The sequence below is a fragment of the Podarcis pityusensis genome (genome assembly GCF_964106645.2).
Source record: "Podarcis pityusensis genome assembly, chromosome: 17".
Taxonomy (NCBI): domain Eukaryota; kingdom Metazoa; phylum Chordata; class Lepidosauria; order Squamata; family Lacertidae; genus Podarcis; species Podarcis pityusensis.
In genome coordinates, this window is record NC_138042.1 from 40,669,360 (window position 1) to 40,685,962 (window position 16,603).

Genomic DNA, 16,603 nt, shown 5'->3' on the forward strand with positions numbered 1-16,603 from the left:
TTTCATTAATGATTTAAGATTCTCTTACATTTGGAAGCCTTCTGCATCCCCCCCCCCCCCAATTGAGCTGCTCAGTCTCTGGAGTTGGTAGTATTACTTATGCATTATAAAATTATATTGGTTATATTGTTGGAGCTTTCTTTCTCCCTCACTTAAAAATAACTGGTTTTGGGTCTTATTAAGCAGGATGATGTTAGCATTCTGCAAGCAATTTTAAGGAGCATGCTGGGATGTCAGCTAGTTAAATAAATATAAATGAAGGACTATGTATATGTGTAGGGACGTGGGTGGCGCTGTGGGTTAAACCACAGAGCCTAGGGCTTGCCGATCAGAAGGTCGGCAGTTCGAATCCCCGCGATGGGTGAGCTCCCGTTGCTCGGTCCCTGCTCCTGCCAACCTAGCAGTTCGAAAGCACGTCAAAGTGCAAGTAGATAAATAGGTACCGCTCCGGCGGGAAGGTAAACGACGTTTCCGTGCGCTGCTCTGGTTCGCCAGAAGCGGCTTAGTCATGCTGGCCACATGACCTGGAAGCTGTACGTCGACTCCCTCGGCCAATAAAGCGAGATGAGCGCCGCAACCCCAGAGTCAGTCACGACTGGACCTAATGGTCAGGGGTACATTTACCTACGTATATGCGTTTCTATCTATGCATTGGGTTGCCTACATGGTGCCCTGTGGGCGCACATATGGCCACAGTGGTGTACCCCAGAGCCTATTGGGTTCCCTTCTTCCCTCCTCCCTCTGTTAAATTTGACTTCTGTTGACTTGCATGCCAAACATTTGTACTTCTAAATGTTCAAAAACTTTAAACACAGAATAGGAAGTTAGACCCACATTAGAGTAGGAACTCCTGTCTTTGGTGGTAAATTTTATTTTTATTTTTAAAACATTTGTACACCCACTGGAACAAAACAAACAAAAAAAGCCCAAATATGGAACAACCCTTCCCCTGTCCCACCCCCCTCTCAATGACCACTTGGTGAATACAGCTTGAGACGAAAAAAACATGTATGACATGCTTATGACTACACAGAAGAAAGCTCAAGTTGTTGGATTGTCTTCTGTAGAAAATCATGTCCCAGAGCTGAAAAAAGGATTGTGACATACTTAGCTGCTCTTTATTTGCTTTCACTTAATGGACGCCAGACTGCAAAGAACTCCTTTAGTTGAGTTTCTCTTCTCCTTTGCCAAGTTTTATGGTGAAATTCAATTTTTGTGCCATAGCGATGGTGTATCGTCTATGTCGCCATGCACCAAAGGCTAAAGTAAAATCTGCCAGTTAGCAGTTTTTGACACTCTCCAATCTAGCTGCCAGCAGCAAAAAAAAAAAGAAAAGAAAAAAGAAAGAAATTAAGGACTTGTATGTTGTATCTTCATTTTAGCGAGAAGTGTTGAATGCAGAGATAGATGTATATTCTGTTTTGTGACTCTTGCTGTTTCTTTGAAAATCACAGACCAGTAAGAAAACACTACAGGACAGTTCCAACACATGTTTGCGTAAGACTGCTGTACCTTACATCCCCTCCAACAGTTGTATTCTTTAGAGCCAGATGTATGCACTAAATGCAAGGGTAAATAAACTAAACTAAAAGCAGATAAATCCATTTTAAAGAACACTCCCTGGCCATTTCAGAAGTGGGTATGACTAGTTCCAGATACTTGACTGTGCCTCATCTGAAATTACTTGATCTATCTCTTGTTCCCAAACTCCCTCTAATGAGGAGAACGAGTTTGTTGTTTTATCGTTCAATAAAGAGCATATCTTTGAAACTAATACTTTTGTACTGTGTTCATATTCTAAAATTAAGTGCTCAAAACCAGTTAAGTCCCTTTGCACAGATTTCTTTATTGATGTTTCCATAATGAAATTATGTGCTTAGTGAAGTTTGAGCCAATTGATGTGCAGTCTTTGCAATTTATTGACTCATTTCTCTATAGATAGGGGTTGCCAGTATTCAAAAAAGTCTCATGAACTGTGAAACCCTCTGCTAGACCAGTCGTTAAACTGAACCAGCTTGTTTCAACAGTAGAAGTTTAATCCCAGTGGAAGCAATGGAGACATATCTTTCATGAGTTTCTATCTCTATTTCTTTCAGACCAGAAGAGTAGCCTTTGGAAATGGGTTCTGGATTTCATTTATCATACGGAATTATTCCTGGCCTAACACAAGAATTTCAAGTTTTGACTTGTCTATTTTAGCAATTTCCATGTTTAGCTATGGGCTATTAATATCATCAGGTACACAGGATATTATATTATGTAGCTGGAAAACTTCATAGTATGTCAAAAGACTTTTAGAAGACATCTGAAGGCAGCCCTGTTTAGGGGAGCTTTTGATGTTTGATGTATTACAGTATTTTAATATTTTTTTGGAAGCGCCCAGAGTGGCTGGAGAAGCCCAGCCAGATGGGCGGGGTATAAATAATAAATTATTGTTGTTGTTGTTGTGTTCTCCCCAATCTGGCTTCTTGGCATGTTTGTAGTGTATCGTGCCTGAGAGTTGAGGCCTCACACTTGGTTGGTTGGCATCTGCCTGTCTTGGGAGACAGTGGAGGAGTGTTCCTTCAGGGATGAAGTCAGATTGTTGGAGAGTTACAGTGCCTGCTGTGGCTGTAGAGACCGATATGGGAGAGACATGTTTTGTTGTAGCTGGGGCAGAAGAAGGCATCCGGTTGTGCTGCTATAGATGCATCATGGCATTTCTTCTCTCTGCGCTCCTCCCAGCAGTCATTCCTCCTCTGGCCACGTTTGCAGACATCTTTGTAACACAGAGTTGGTCTGCCAATGGGTCATGTGCCTGAAACCAGGCCTCACGTGAAAATGTATATATTTAGAAAACATTTTTGCCAATTTAATGTATTTTAGTTGGTAGGATTTGAAAGGGGGGGAATGATTTTGGGGAGAAGGATAATTGTAGAAACATTTATTCAACCTTATGCAAAGTTTGCAATTTCCATCTATTTAGTTCCTTTTTACAAAGTATACATGTGAAGCAAAGATTCAGCTGCAATAGTTCCTTTAGATTTTTGGAAATCGTTACCCCCAGTTAACAAACTGTTTTGTTGTACGGTAGAAAGCCATATTTACTCTGTTATTGTCTCTGTTGCCCTGGTGGGATATTTACACGTAAAATACCACAGTTGCTGTAATTTTTAAACTGCAGCCTTTTCAGAGCCTTCTATCTCGTTGACTAGGGCAGGAATTGTCTTCAGAGCATCTGTTGTCAGTATTGCTATGTCAACTGCAGGTAAAAAATCTTTATGTTCCTGCTTGTTTACCATTAGGCCCGGTGTCTATTTTTATGGGTGCCAAAGATTCTAGAGAAGCAACCAAAAGTGAGGGGGATGGGGGCATCCTGTAAGTCTCAAAGCCACAGTAGTCATATCCATTTACCTCAAACCTTCATTGTAGTTGGGTTATATGGGGAGAGGGCGAGAGAGTGCTTGAATAAGCTATGTAAAACAGATACTGGGAGTTTGATCTATAATGGTCTTGGCTACGGACTTCCGGGTTGGCGCCATCGCCGAATGGCGGACTCCCTCCGAGCTCCGGAGGGAGCCTGCTCGGCAGGGGCTGGGTCCTACCGCACCGGCGATGCGGGGACCCTTAAAAACCACGGCCACGAGGGCCGTGGACATGGAGACTCGGCTGGCACCGCCAGCGCCCTCCCGACTCGTGAAGGAGCCTTTTTAAAGGCTACGGATCGGGTGCCGGGGAGAAGCGTGGTGCTTTGAGTCCTCTGCTATCCCTGCCGAGCGCAGCCGCATGCCATCCGGCGGAGAGCGCTGACTTCTTCCATTGAAAATTCGGACTTTTTAACAACAACCCGTGAGTAATTTGGAAACTGGGTTTAAAAGGAGGAAAAAAAGAATTTCTTTCTGAATTGGACACGAGCGGGGGGGGGATCCAAAAAGGAAGTCAGTCCCCCCCCCCTATTGTAAACCTTCCAAGACAAGGACGGGGAAACCAAGGTCCAAAAAGATTTGTATTGCTGATAAAAACTAAGAATTCCACGATGGGGAATCATAAGAACTGTGCTGGAGGACGAATTGAGGGAGAAGAATCGTAACCCCCCCCCTGGGAACCGGGGTGATTGAAGAGAGAGCCTGGTGAAAAGAGTCGGAGATTTTGACAGCTGTCAAAGTAGCTGTCAAAGTCGGAAAGCGGAGAGGATTTTATTATGAGAACTTTGCGGGCTAAATTTGTTACAATTTGCTACAACTTTTAAAACTCGGATACAAAATGGCGAAAACATGGATAACAATTGGACTTTTGGACTAGAGAAAACAAAGTTACAACATCCCCCTAGAGGAGTTTCGGGACATTACAAAGATGGTCGTAAGTGGAAAAACACCATTGGAATTTTACAGGACTGGTTATCTTCTGGGAAAGCTGCAAAACGGAAATAATATTTTGTCTACAGGGTGTTCAGCTAAAGGAGACAATGGAATTTTCTATTGAAGAAAGGAAGGGACTGAACGCAAGTTTTTGTTCCTGAATAACAACAATCCCTGCAGACTTACTAAGCTTCTGAATTAGAACGTTTTAGCAGCGGAACAAGAGGAAACTGGACTACAACTTGGAAAGAACAATGGGGGGAGCTTTATTAAAGATCTGAAGTTAAGTGTTTTAAAAATAATTATGAAAGGAAAAAAAAAAAAAAAAAAAACAGCCAGCAAGGAGTTGGGGGAAATAGGTGATTTATGGATTGTAAGAATTCCAGGCGGATAACATGGTTTGGTGGCCAGGGGGAAATTAAACCGGGGACAGGGGGGGAGAACTAAAATCCAAAGGCTTGTCAACTTCTTTTTTTGAATTGGCTTTGCTTTATCTACTATATCTTTCATTTCTTATTTCTGATATTTCTATTATGTGGGGTGTCTTTATTATTAAAAAAAAAGGGAAATTGTGGAATAAAAATGGGGTGGGCCCTGGGAAAGAAATTTTTTGTTTTTTATTAAGGGTATTGATGAGGAATGTAGAAATTTTAAATTCGAATAATGGTTTAAACAAATTAAGTTTTTAATCAGAACCGAGAGCTTGTGGAGCCAACAACATGAACAAGGAATATGGTAGGGGTGGGGGAAGGGGGGAGTCCCAGAAAGTGGATATATGAAAATAAGGTTCTGACTGTATTTTAATTCTTACTTTCTGTATTTTGGAAAATCTTAATAAATATTATTAAAAAAAATAAAAATATATAATGGTCTTGGCTACAAACTGTAATAACAATACAATGCAATAAAATTCAGTTTTAAAAAGCTGTTGCCAAGGTTCACTCTAAGTGGTCAAAAGCTCTGTGGGCATCCAGTGACATGATGCCCAGCGGTTGTGTTATAGCTTACTGTAGTGTGTGATGCTTTGTTGTTGTTGTTTAGTCGTTTAGTCGTGTCTGACTCTTCGTGACCCCCTGGACCAGAGCACGCCAGGCCCTCCTGTCTTCCACTGCCTCCCGCAGTTTGGTCAAACTCATGCTGGTAGCTTCGAGAACACTATCCAACCATCTCATCCTCTGTTGTCCCCTTCTTCTTGTGCCCTCCATCTTTCCCAACATTAGGGTCTTTTCCAGGGAGTCTTCTCTTCTCATGAGGTGGCCAAAGTATTGGAGCCTCAGCTTCAGGATCTGTCCTTCCAGTGAGCACTCAGGGCTGATTTCCTTCAGAATGGAGAGGTTTGATCTTCTTGCAGTCCATGGGACTCTCCAGAGTCTCCTCCAGCACCATAATTCAAAAGCATCAATTCTTTGGCGTTCAGCCTTCTTGATGGTCCAGCTCTCACTTCCATACATCACTACTGGGGAAACCATAGCTTTAACTATACGGACCTTTGTTGGCAAGGTGATGTCTCTGCTTTTTAAGATGCTGTGTGATGCTTAGTATCATCCTAATAGAACTTGTGCAGTTCATTAACTTTGCTTACTTTTAAAAAGATCAAACAGCCTATATGTTTGGAACAAAGGTGAAAATTCGCTTGGACACCAGACATTTTGTGAAGTTTTGGACGAAACTGAAACAGAAGGAGATACAATAAAAACAGTGGTTGGACATAGGGTGAAGTTGAGAATGCAAGAATAACTTGGAAAATAACAAGGAAGTTGTAGTTACAACCCAAACAAAATGCTACGCTTGTCCAAAGGAATGTCAGAATATCTGCAGGTCTTCACAGAGAGCAACCAGTTAGTGAATACTATTTGTGATGAACCTGATAAAGGAGGAGGATAAGGATGCGGTGTTGCATGGAACACGTGGATTAAAAAGAAGGGAACTGAGCAAGGTGGAATCTCTTCATGAATGGCCCCTCTTCATAAACGGCCAGATTCTCCAGGTAATGTTGGTGATACAGTAAGGCTTCATATATCAGATGTTGATTGGAGCAGAACTAGTACAAGAGGTATTGTGGTATTGATCATGTCAGTTGAAGATGGACAGTGCTATCAACTAGGCACCAAAGGGGGGAAGCCGAAGCACCTTTTCAGTTGGAACAACTTTCCATTTCTTTCTTGAAAGTGCATTAGCAGTTTGGAGAAGCAGCTCCTGTCAGACGAGTTCTGAGAGAAATAGCAACGCGGCAGTCATTGACTTGTGGACAGGGTTATCAGCAGTGGCACTCGAAAGCAAAGGACTTGACAAACATGTATAAATGCTTGGCTATGAATGTGCTTCTCACCGCAGAATGTCACAGTGGCTGTTGCAACTTACCAGTAAAGGATATCTTGTCAGGGAAGAGAACAGGGTGCAAATCATCATCATCATCATCATCAGTTGGAAGTGACATTCATTACTGCACTCATATGCATTCTGTGTTCAGCCCTATAATTTCATAACAGATTAAATCTGAACAATTCTAACATGTTGACCTGTTAAATAACTTAGGCTGCGAACCTGTAACCACTTAGCTGCACTGAACTCGGTGGGACTTACCTCTGAGTAGACATGTGTAGGATTGCACCGTTAGTCTTGTTTATTTAAGAAAATCTCTTGGTACGTCCACCTGCGTATTTTTGGGATACGAACGTGCCAAACCCGGAAGTATACTTCCGGGTTTTCGCTGCTTGCACATGCGCAGAAGCGGCGCCTCTGCTTACGGACTTTTCGGGTTGTGGACAGACCCCCAAAACGAATTAAGTTTGTATCCGGAGGGTCCACTGTATTAAAAGAAAAAAATCCTGAGTTGCATCCAATGGTGTTACTCCTTTGATAGCAAGGCAGAATGGGAACTGTTTTCAAAACATACATGATACTAGGAAGGAGGAGGTATGGGCTCTATTAAAGAGAGGGTGGTTGTGGTATTATTCAGTTCTGCATATAAGACATGCCATTTGTCAAAAAAACCACCTACCCTTTTACTGTAAGAGTGTGTGGACAGGTGATTGCTGCTCAGTAGTGCAGCAAAGCGACACATGCTCACATTGAATAAATGCAAGCATTAATTGGTGACGAGCTGAACATTTTGACTTAATGAATGCATAGAAAATTTAATACTTTAATAGGTCTTCTTCTTTGGTGATCACTAGTAGCCGAGTAAGATTGTCTTCCATAAACACGGTTTTAACAATGAGTCTGTAAGTAACTGTGGAGGCCAATTCTGGACCCACACGTCCTTCCACAGTGGGGACATTGGTTCCCAGGCAGGAGTTGATCATGGTGTGGATTTGCCAAGCGTGCCTTCCTCTTAGCACGTTTCTCCCTTGTGTTCTGAGTCTGAGTGTCTTCAAAGCCCATGACACCTTTGGTGAAGGCTGTTCTCGATTTGACACTTCTGGTGGGATGTACACATCTTGAAATGACATTTGTTAGAAAAACAAAATAAAAATACGAGTGTAGAAGAGGACGGGAGTAAAATGCTGTCTTAAGAAAGAAAAGGTGCTTGGAATAAAATTTATTCCGGGCCAAATGTGTTTTGGAAGAGACATTTCTGCAGAACTACATTTTTAGCGGAGATTCTCACCAAATGCCTGGGACACTTCCAGCAGGAGTTGTCTGCCATAGATGCTCCCCCTGTTTTGTGCTTGTCTTTTCTATAAGTAGTGTACCATGGTAACCAGGAGATCAACTTTTAGGATAATTATAGATCTGAAAACACTGTGTAACATTATTAATATAGTATAAGTAGTGTGATAGCATTTGCCACGTCTACTGTAATCTATTTATTTTAAGCATTTTAAACCCCCTCTTTTAGTCAAGGCTTCCAGAGCAGCTTACAAAAACTCGTAGATTCCCTTCCTTCAGGCTTGCATCTAAAGGACATGGTGCATAAGGGAAAAAGGGGAGTTAAGGAGATTCAGGCATTCCTTCTTAACAGTTGTTACACTGACCCGCTGGGGTGGTAGCCTGATATAATGATTGCCACTAGGTGACAGTTGAGTGAGAGCCAAGGGCATCTTGTTGTTCAGCAGCGGCGATGGATGTTTCTCCTCTCTTCTGTTTTGCAGCCTGGTGTAATTAAAGAACTCCGCATTTGTTTGTCATTCAATACATGGCATGGGCATCCTAAACACAGATGCCCTATGAGAAAAGTCATGTGCTGTTGTACAATCCTTGGCACCTCCCTTAATAGCATGTCACCAGTAAATCTATCCTGTAGACCTAGCCTCACACTGGTATCTATCTATGTTGGAGCCCCAAAACCCCAGAAAACTAAGCAGTCTCAAGAGATCAGCTTGGCCAGAGTTTGGTATCAGAATAGCTATTGCGCAGTGGTGTCCGTTATGTATCACAATAAACTTTTTTTCTTTCTGAAGTTCTTTGCAATGCAGAACTTTGACCCCTTGTTGCAGTCCTTTTTCTCACAGTCAGTCAGATACTGTTCCCGTGATGTTTTGCAGTTGTTCAATGCAAGTGTGGAATTGGGCAGTTGTTGTTTAGTCGTGTCCGACTCCTCGTGACCCCCTGGACCAGAGCACGCCAGGCACTCCTGTCTTCCACTACCTCCCGCAGTTTGGTCAAGCTCATGCTGGTAGCTTCAAGAACACAGTCCCACCATCTTGTCCTCTGTCGTCCCCTTCTCCTTGGGCCCTCCATCTTTCCCAGCATCAGGGTCTTTTCCAGGGAGTCTTCTCTTCTCATGAGGTGGCCAAAGTGTTGGAGCCTCAACTTCAGGATCTGTCCTTCCAGTGAGCACTCAGGGCTGATTTCCTTAAGAAATTGGGCAGTGGCTTATGTTAAATCCAGCAGTTTATGTTAAATTTTATCAAACTTTTTTCAAAGTAAGTTTCTAGCCCTTTTAGCTGTGAGCATAAGCTTGAAAGTGTTTACAATACCTGGTAAAATATCAGAAGTCAGAAGTGGGGAGGGAGCAATAGTTTCAATGGGGAGAACTTCAGTTCAGTGGTGTGATTTAGCTCTTTACTCCTCCCTATGACTAGCAGCAGCAGAATAAATTAGGGAAGTAAGAAAATATATGGAAATATAACCTGATTTGCATAATGATTGCACACTAGTCAGTAGTAGCGCAACGAAAAGCATTTATCACTACTCCAGGCCATTCTCGTGCAGTTTTTCAGAAGATATTTTGAGATGAAATTCTTAAATTCTTTACTCAAAATATTTTGTGCTGTAATATTGGGACGGTGTGACTGTTTACCACATGTATATGTTTGTTCATACATGAATGCCGTTCCACAGGCAGGCTAACGTCGTGTTGTCCACTGGTTGGTTTCTGCAAAGTGTGGGTGGCTTTGGTAGTCTTTGGCTGGCTTCCCCTGTGGGAAGGGGCCAATTCCAGTATCTCTTAGCAGAGGTCCTTGGAGTATCTCCAAAGTGCACTGCGAACTCAGGTATGATCCCCAGCCCATCATATCTTAGAGCTGAAAAGTGGGGCATAGGACTTGTCAGGCTTACCAGATGCTCACCGTGGTGAGCATATTTATGAACTTCTAATTGCTTAGTCTAATAAGAATGGGTAAGTATTTAAGAATTGACATGTAAATTGCACTTTGCAGAAGACAATTACTTGTAGTAAGAATGCATGTCACTTATCTATTATAAGATTTGATGAAAACATGTTTGGGTTTTCCTGCAGCTTGTGGGGGGAAGGGAGGGCTGAAAGGCCAAATTTCCTTTCAGATTGAATGAATATTCCTGTAATAATATACTATAGTCACATCAGCAGAAGTCCTGACAAGTTATTCCATATTAAAAGTGATCGCATCCGACTCGTCAAATGAAAAGCCAGCAAGTCTTGTCTTCTGGCTGAATAAATGGACCTACAGTAGACTTTTGACCCTATAACTGAAATGTTGCATTCTTTGAAGATGCAATATAACAACAACAGCACAGCAGCTGCTTTGTTGATCTAAATGCAGTTAATGAATTTGTGTGTTAGAACCTGTTCTACTACGATTATCTTCAGGCAGATTGTGTCCCAATATTTTATTAATAAATTTCAAATATTTGTACATAGGAAAGAATAATATATCGAAAATAATTACATAAATAGAACAGTGTTGTTGTATGAATGTTTGGCAAACAAAGTTAAAAGAATGGAAACTTAAACACTAATACAGTGGTGGAATAAGCAAAATTATGAAAAGTAGCAACAAGCTAGACAGAGCAAGGGCAACTATGGATGGACGGAAAATGTGAGGTGCAATGCTGGGATTCCATTCCATGTACGGCAGCAGTCTTCAAAATCCTCTATGGACGAGGTTAACCAGACCTTTAGCTGATACATCTGGGCTCAGCTTGGAACTGCCGGAACTGACTTAGCTGCCTCTCCAGTGCCTGGTTGGGGTAGTACATCTCCACATACCTGGCCTGCATCTCTCGCTGATAGCACAGGACTATTTTCTTCTCCTCTTCCCAAGTTTTCCGCTCCTGCTCAAAGCTTGCCTCTTGCAGCTGGGCCTGGCGCCTCTCGCGCAGCAATTCTCCCCATAGCCATTCAGCGCCCTCTGCACTCCCCCCCTTCACCCCCCTACTTTTAGAGCCATCTGTTACACAAGCCAAAATGTTCTGGCATGCTTGCATGGGAGAGTCCCGTGGAGGAGCAGGGGAGCCACGCTCAAGGTTTGGGAAGAGTCCCCCAATTGTGCCACTTGCGAGTCCTCGGCTTGCATCTCTGTTTGGACTTCCCACAGCTGTGTTTTCAAGCTGAAGATTTCACCCTGTTTCTGGGCCATCTCCTCCTGGGCATCTGGGAACTGCTGCTTGAGCAATGAAATCCCTGCAGTCTTCTGACAGACGTCCCACTGGGTCTCCTCCAATATGGGACTCAGGCGCTCTGCCTGTTGGTGCTGGAGCCTCAGCTCCTCGCACTGCCTCTGCTGAAGGTCCAGCTCTTCTTGCAGCCGTTTCTCTTCCTGCTGAGCTTTGTAGAGCTGCAGCTGAACCTCCTGCTTCAGTTCATCCAACTCATCCATCCACAAACGCCATTTGTCCTCAAACATCTGTGTGAAGGGATCATCATTCTCAATCAGATTTCTCTCCATGCCCTTCTCAGTCAGCCGGTCCTCAAGCTGCTTCACTACATCTTCCAAGGAGTCTGTGGATTCATTCAGAGGATGTGGTTCCCCAGAGCTCTGCAGGGGGCTTAGGCTCTTGCAAGACAGAGGTGTTTTGTCTACAGCCAAGGGGTCCCGTGGCCCCTGAGAAGCCCTGTCTAAGGAGTCACCAGTGTGGTTGTTGTGGCCTGCAGAAGCATTGAGCTGGGTTGGAGCAAGTTTGAAACATGGAGTGTCGGTGGGGAAGCTTTGGTTAGAGTTCGTGCTCTCATCCAGGCTGATGGTGTGCAGCAGGTGACTGCGGAGAGGGCTGCGTTGCGAGGAGCTGCTGGTGCTGTTCTGGGCCAGGCTCCTGTTGCTCTCGGACAACTTCTGGCCTTTGGCTGATGACCGCCTTGGCATGCACAACAGGCTCTTCCATGATACCAAGGCAGAGGGTCTGATCCGACACCTGTTGAAGCATCCATGTTCAGGCAATGAGCTCTTGGAGAAATCAGCTGCCTGTTGATGGTCCCGGAAATACCGCTCGGGGGACTGGTTCTCCTGGTCACTCTCATAGTCCCTTTGAAAGCCACCTCCAGATGACTGGTGCTTCTTCTCGGCCCGGGTGTCCCGCTTGCCCCCATGGAAGTAGCCAAAAACTCCACACTGTGACGTTCCTTTCCGGAGCAGCCCATCTGGCTGACGCATGCCACGCAGACCTCCTGGAGAAGTCGGCAAGAAATCCCGTTTCTCTACTTGGCTGCCCACGTTGCCCATGCTGCCGTCGTTGTCCGGCTCAGAATCCAGAGTGAAAGGATCAAACAGACAATGGCAGGGGTTAACGGTCACATGAGAGGCCTGTTCTGTTGCTATGGAGTTTTAAACACAAGCGGAATGCCAGCACATGATGGCTGGCCAACTGGGCTGGACTCCATTCTGCGACCTCCTCCTCCTCCTCCTGCAGCTCCTTGGTTGGCTCCATAGTCCCTGTCTTTAAATCCATCCATTTATATATTCATTCTTAGCACTCTTGTTTAGCTGCTAACAACATACCGTATTTTTCCATGTATAAAATTTTTTAGTGAAATATTGTGGGGCGTCTTATACACGGTTGGTGACTGCTCAGGAGTTCCGGCTCTGGCTCTGGTGTGGGCGCCCAAGCTCTGACCTGGGCTTGGGTTCGGTTTGGGCTTTGGCACGGGTGCAGGTGGCTTGGGTTTGGGCTCTGGCCCGATTTCTTAATTTTGGGGGCATTTTATACACTGAAAAATATGATATTCTTTCAACACATTGTTTTGTGTGTGTTATTTAAAAATAACCCATTTGCAATTTTTCCAACTTGGGATTATATATAATTATATTGTTACCTTGCTGTATAATTTCAGAAGTTCATTTATACCGCTTTTGGGGCATTACCATTGGCTATGGTACATTGCAAAACCCATAGTTGGACATTGATTCTATGGATGTAATGGCTCATGAGAGGGGAGTTGGAGGGGGTGGCTGGTGGCCATGGCTTCCACTGCAGTCAGCTTTATTGTACTACCCAAAGGCCATGACAAAACCATTCAAACGCTATCCACATGTCTTTCACTGACTTGTCCCAACTTTCACAGGAAGTCCTCCCAATATTTTAAATTCCACACCATGTTTTCTATGTCATCCAAGAGGAGATTTTTCACCAGACTTTTTCTACTGAAGTCTTTGATGATGATGACGATGACAATGACGACTACTACTCCTGCTACGACTGCTACTACTACCACAACTATTAATACATTTATTTATACGCCACACCTTCCTCCAGAAGAGCCCAGTTTGGCAACTGACAGGGCTATTAATTAGTCAGATGAAGATGGAGGCAAGGCAGCCTTAAGATTCAGGGGCACAAAATGCTGGTAGTTGAAAAGAAAAGGCTAGAATAAAGGGCAAGTGTAGTTTCTTCTGGTTGTTGACCAGAAATAAATTATTTGGCCACCAAGTCAATCATAATGACTGGGTGTGTAGACGGCTGGCTGAGGCCCATTGTCTGATTAATTCACAAAAAATGCTGTGTCTGGCAAATTAGCCTTGGCGTGATTTCCTACAGGGCTCACAAGTGCAAGTTGTAGTTGCTGCACCTTGAAGTAATGATTGTAGTAATGAACTCTGAGTAGGTAGACACTGCTTGCGATCATATCTTGCTGATTCAATACTAGTACTTACCATGCGCTGCAGGGTGGATTCTAGACCGTTGGCTGTCTTTGGTACTTGGCACACATGCTAAAGGTTTTGGACTATACCGTCACTTGTAGTTTCCCTTGCATTGCCTTTGAGTTTATTTATAAATTAAGTTGCTTTTGGCCACCCTTTGATCGTACAGTTCCAAGGCAGGTTACAACACAATTCCAATAAAACTGAAAGTAGGTGAAACCATCTCACCACATTTCAACCAGGTAAAAAAAAACACCTATGGAATGTCCCATGGTTTATTGCAGAAGTAGACTAAACTGCAGGAGGCAGTGGAAGACAGAAGTGCCTGGCGTGCTCTGGTCCAGGGGGGTCACGAAGAGTCGGACATGACTAATTGACTAAACAACACAGACTAAAATCCGCAACAGCCTTGGCAAAATGCTAGGTCTTTATCTAACACTGAAACGCCAACAGCATTGATGCAGTTCCTACCTGCAGGAAGAGGGAGTTCCATAATTGGGACGTCGCCATATCCCATGTTACTGCATGAGCTATATCCCATAAGAACCTTATCCTTAAACATTTCATCCCTGTTTGCTAAGGCACTACCCCTCGTAAACAACTACAGTGCAGTTATCCATGGTTCCGTTGTTTTGGTAAGATCTTGTTCTCATTCTCCATATGAAGGCTGCAGTATGCCTCAAATAATTAAATAATCTACCTAGGTCTTTTATGTCTCCAGTAATCTTTCTGCTGGGCACTCAGGCTCTGTAGATATCGAAGCAGAGCAGCAGGTGATTTTGTGAAAAAGATAAATGAAGCTTTTAACTTGAAAGACTATTCTCTGCTCCTCTGCTTCAATTAAAATAAAATAAAACCCAGGGCTCTTCAGTGCTCTGCAGGCAGCGTTCTGGACAAAGCACTTGGATGAAACCAGCTTCTTGCAAACATGTAGAAATCCAGTAGATGGGAAAGTAGACAGAGTGACAGGAGCGACGCAAGGCTTCTGGGGAGACTCTGATTCAGCTTGGGATGCTTTGTGGTGCAACTCAAATTCCCCCAATTTGCCTGGTTATCTGGCACGTTCCTAGTATATGCTTTTAACAGTCTTCTGCCTGTGGATAGGGATGCAGCTGGCACTGTGGGTTAAACCACAGAGCCTAGGGCTTGCCGATCAGAAGGTCGGTGGTTCAAATCCCCGCGACGGAGTGAGCTCCCGTTGCTCGGTCCCTGCTCCTGTCATCCTAGCAGTTTGAAAGCACATTAAAATATAAGTAGATAAATAGGTACCGCTCCAGCGGGAAGGTAAACGGTGTTTCCGTGCGCTGCTCTGGTTTGCCACAAGTGGCTTAGTCCTGCTGACCACATGACCCCGAAGCTGTACGCCGGCTCCCTCGGCCAATAAAGCGAGATGAGCGCCGCAACCCCAGAGTCGGCCACGACTGGACCTAATGGTCAGGGTCCCTTTACCTTACCGGCAGTAGGATATCCTGCAAAGGAGACTCCCCCATAAACTGCACGTGGTTTGTATAAGCAACTGGTTGTTGGCATCTGTCTGCCTCTGGACGCAATGGAAGAGTGCTCCTTCAGGGCAAAAGCCTAACCTTTGGGAGAATTACAGCGCCTGCTGTGGCTGTAGAGACCGATGCAGGAGAGACATGTTTTATTGCAGGTGGGGCAGATGAAGGTGTCCTGTTCTGCTGCTGGTGGTGGTGCACCGTGTTGTTTCTTCTCTCTGCAGTCCTCCTAGTGGTTCTCCCTTCTCTGGTTACTGATGTGGATACACAACCTGACTGCCTGTCTCCAGGCACTGCAGTAATCTGCAAGGGATTCCCACACTGCGGGGTTAATGTTGCCAGCCTTTGTGTCTTTGAGAGCCAGTGTGGTGTAGTGGTTAAGAGCGGTGGACTCGTAATCTGGTGAACTGGGTTTGATTCCCCGCTGCTTCACATGCAGCTGCTGGGTGACCTTGGGCTAGTCAGTTTTCTGAAGTCTCTCAGCCCCACTCACCTCACAGAGTGTTTGTTGTGGGGGAGGAAGGGAAAGGAGATTGTTAGCCGCTTTGAGACTTCTTAGGGTAGTGATAAAGCAGGATATCAAATCCAAACTCCTCCTCAAACTCTTCTTCTTCACGTTTGCAGACATCTTTGTAATGCATATATTTGGTCTGCCAACAGGCCCAGTGCCTGAAGCCAACTCGTTGTAGAGCACGTCCTTGAGGATCCTGCCATCTTCCATTCTCTGGACATGACCAAGCCAGCATAGACGTTGTTGAGACAGGAGTGTGGACATGCTAGGTGTGTGGGCTTGGGAGAGCACATATTTGCCTGAGACTCTGTCCTGCCATGTGATGCCCAAAATCTTCCGGACGCAGCACATATGGAAGGCATTGAGGAGCTCCTGTAAACTGCCCACAACTCATAGAATCATAGAGTTGGAAGAGACCACAAGGGCCATCGAGTCCAACCCCCTGCCAAGCAGGAAACACCATCAGAGCACTCCTGACATATGGTTGTCAAGCCTCTGCTTAAAGACCTCCAAAGAAGGAGACTCCACCACACTCTTTGGCAGCAAATTCCACTGTCAAACAGCTCTTACTGTCAGGAAGTTCTTCCTAATGTTTAGGTGGAATCTTCTTTCTTGTAGTTTGGATCCATTGCTCCGTGTCCGCTTCTCTGGAGCAGCAGAAAACAACCTTTCTCCCTCCTCTATGTGACATCCTTTTCTATATTTGAACATGGCTATCATATCACCCCTTAACCTCCTCTTCTCCAGGCTAAACATGCCCAGCTCCCTTAGCCATTCCTCATAAGGCATCGTTTCCAGGCCTTTGACCATTTTGGTTGCCCTCCTCTGGACACGTTCCAGTTTGTCAGTCACTCACTTCCCTAAAGCAGCATGCTCAACATGCAATCCTGGTAGACCATCTTGATATTGGTTGTTAGCATCACATTCTCCCATACTCTTTTGGAGATGCGAGCCATTGCTGCAGCCGGAGCCCAGGTCGAC

The 16,603-nt window shown here is 44.5% G+C and overlaps 1 protein-coding gene and 1 pseudogene across 12 annotated transcripts in view; one reads left to right on the forward strand and one right to left on the reverse strand.

Moving 5' to 3' along the window:
• ADGRL3 (adhesion G protein-coupled receptor L3) overlaps positions 1 to 16,603 on the forward strand; it is a 534,652-nt gene that overhangs the window by 36,567 nt on the left and 481,482 nt on the right. The window lies entirely within an intron of this gene.
• Positions 10,356 to 14,132, reverse strand: LOC308467116 (NEDD4-binding protein 3 homolog pseudogene; annotated as a pseudogene). Its single transcript has 2 exons — positions 14,087 to 14,132; positions 10,356 to 12,291 (listed from the first exon to the last, which is right to left on the reverse strand). The product of its transcript is annotated as an NEDD4-binding protein 3 homolog pseudogene (transcript).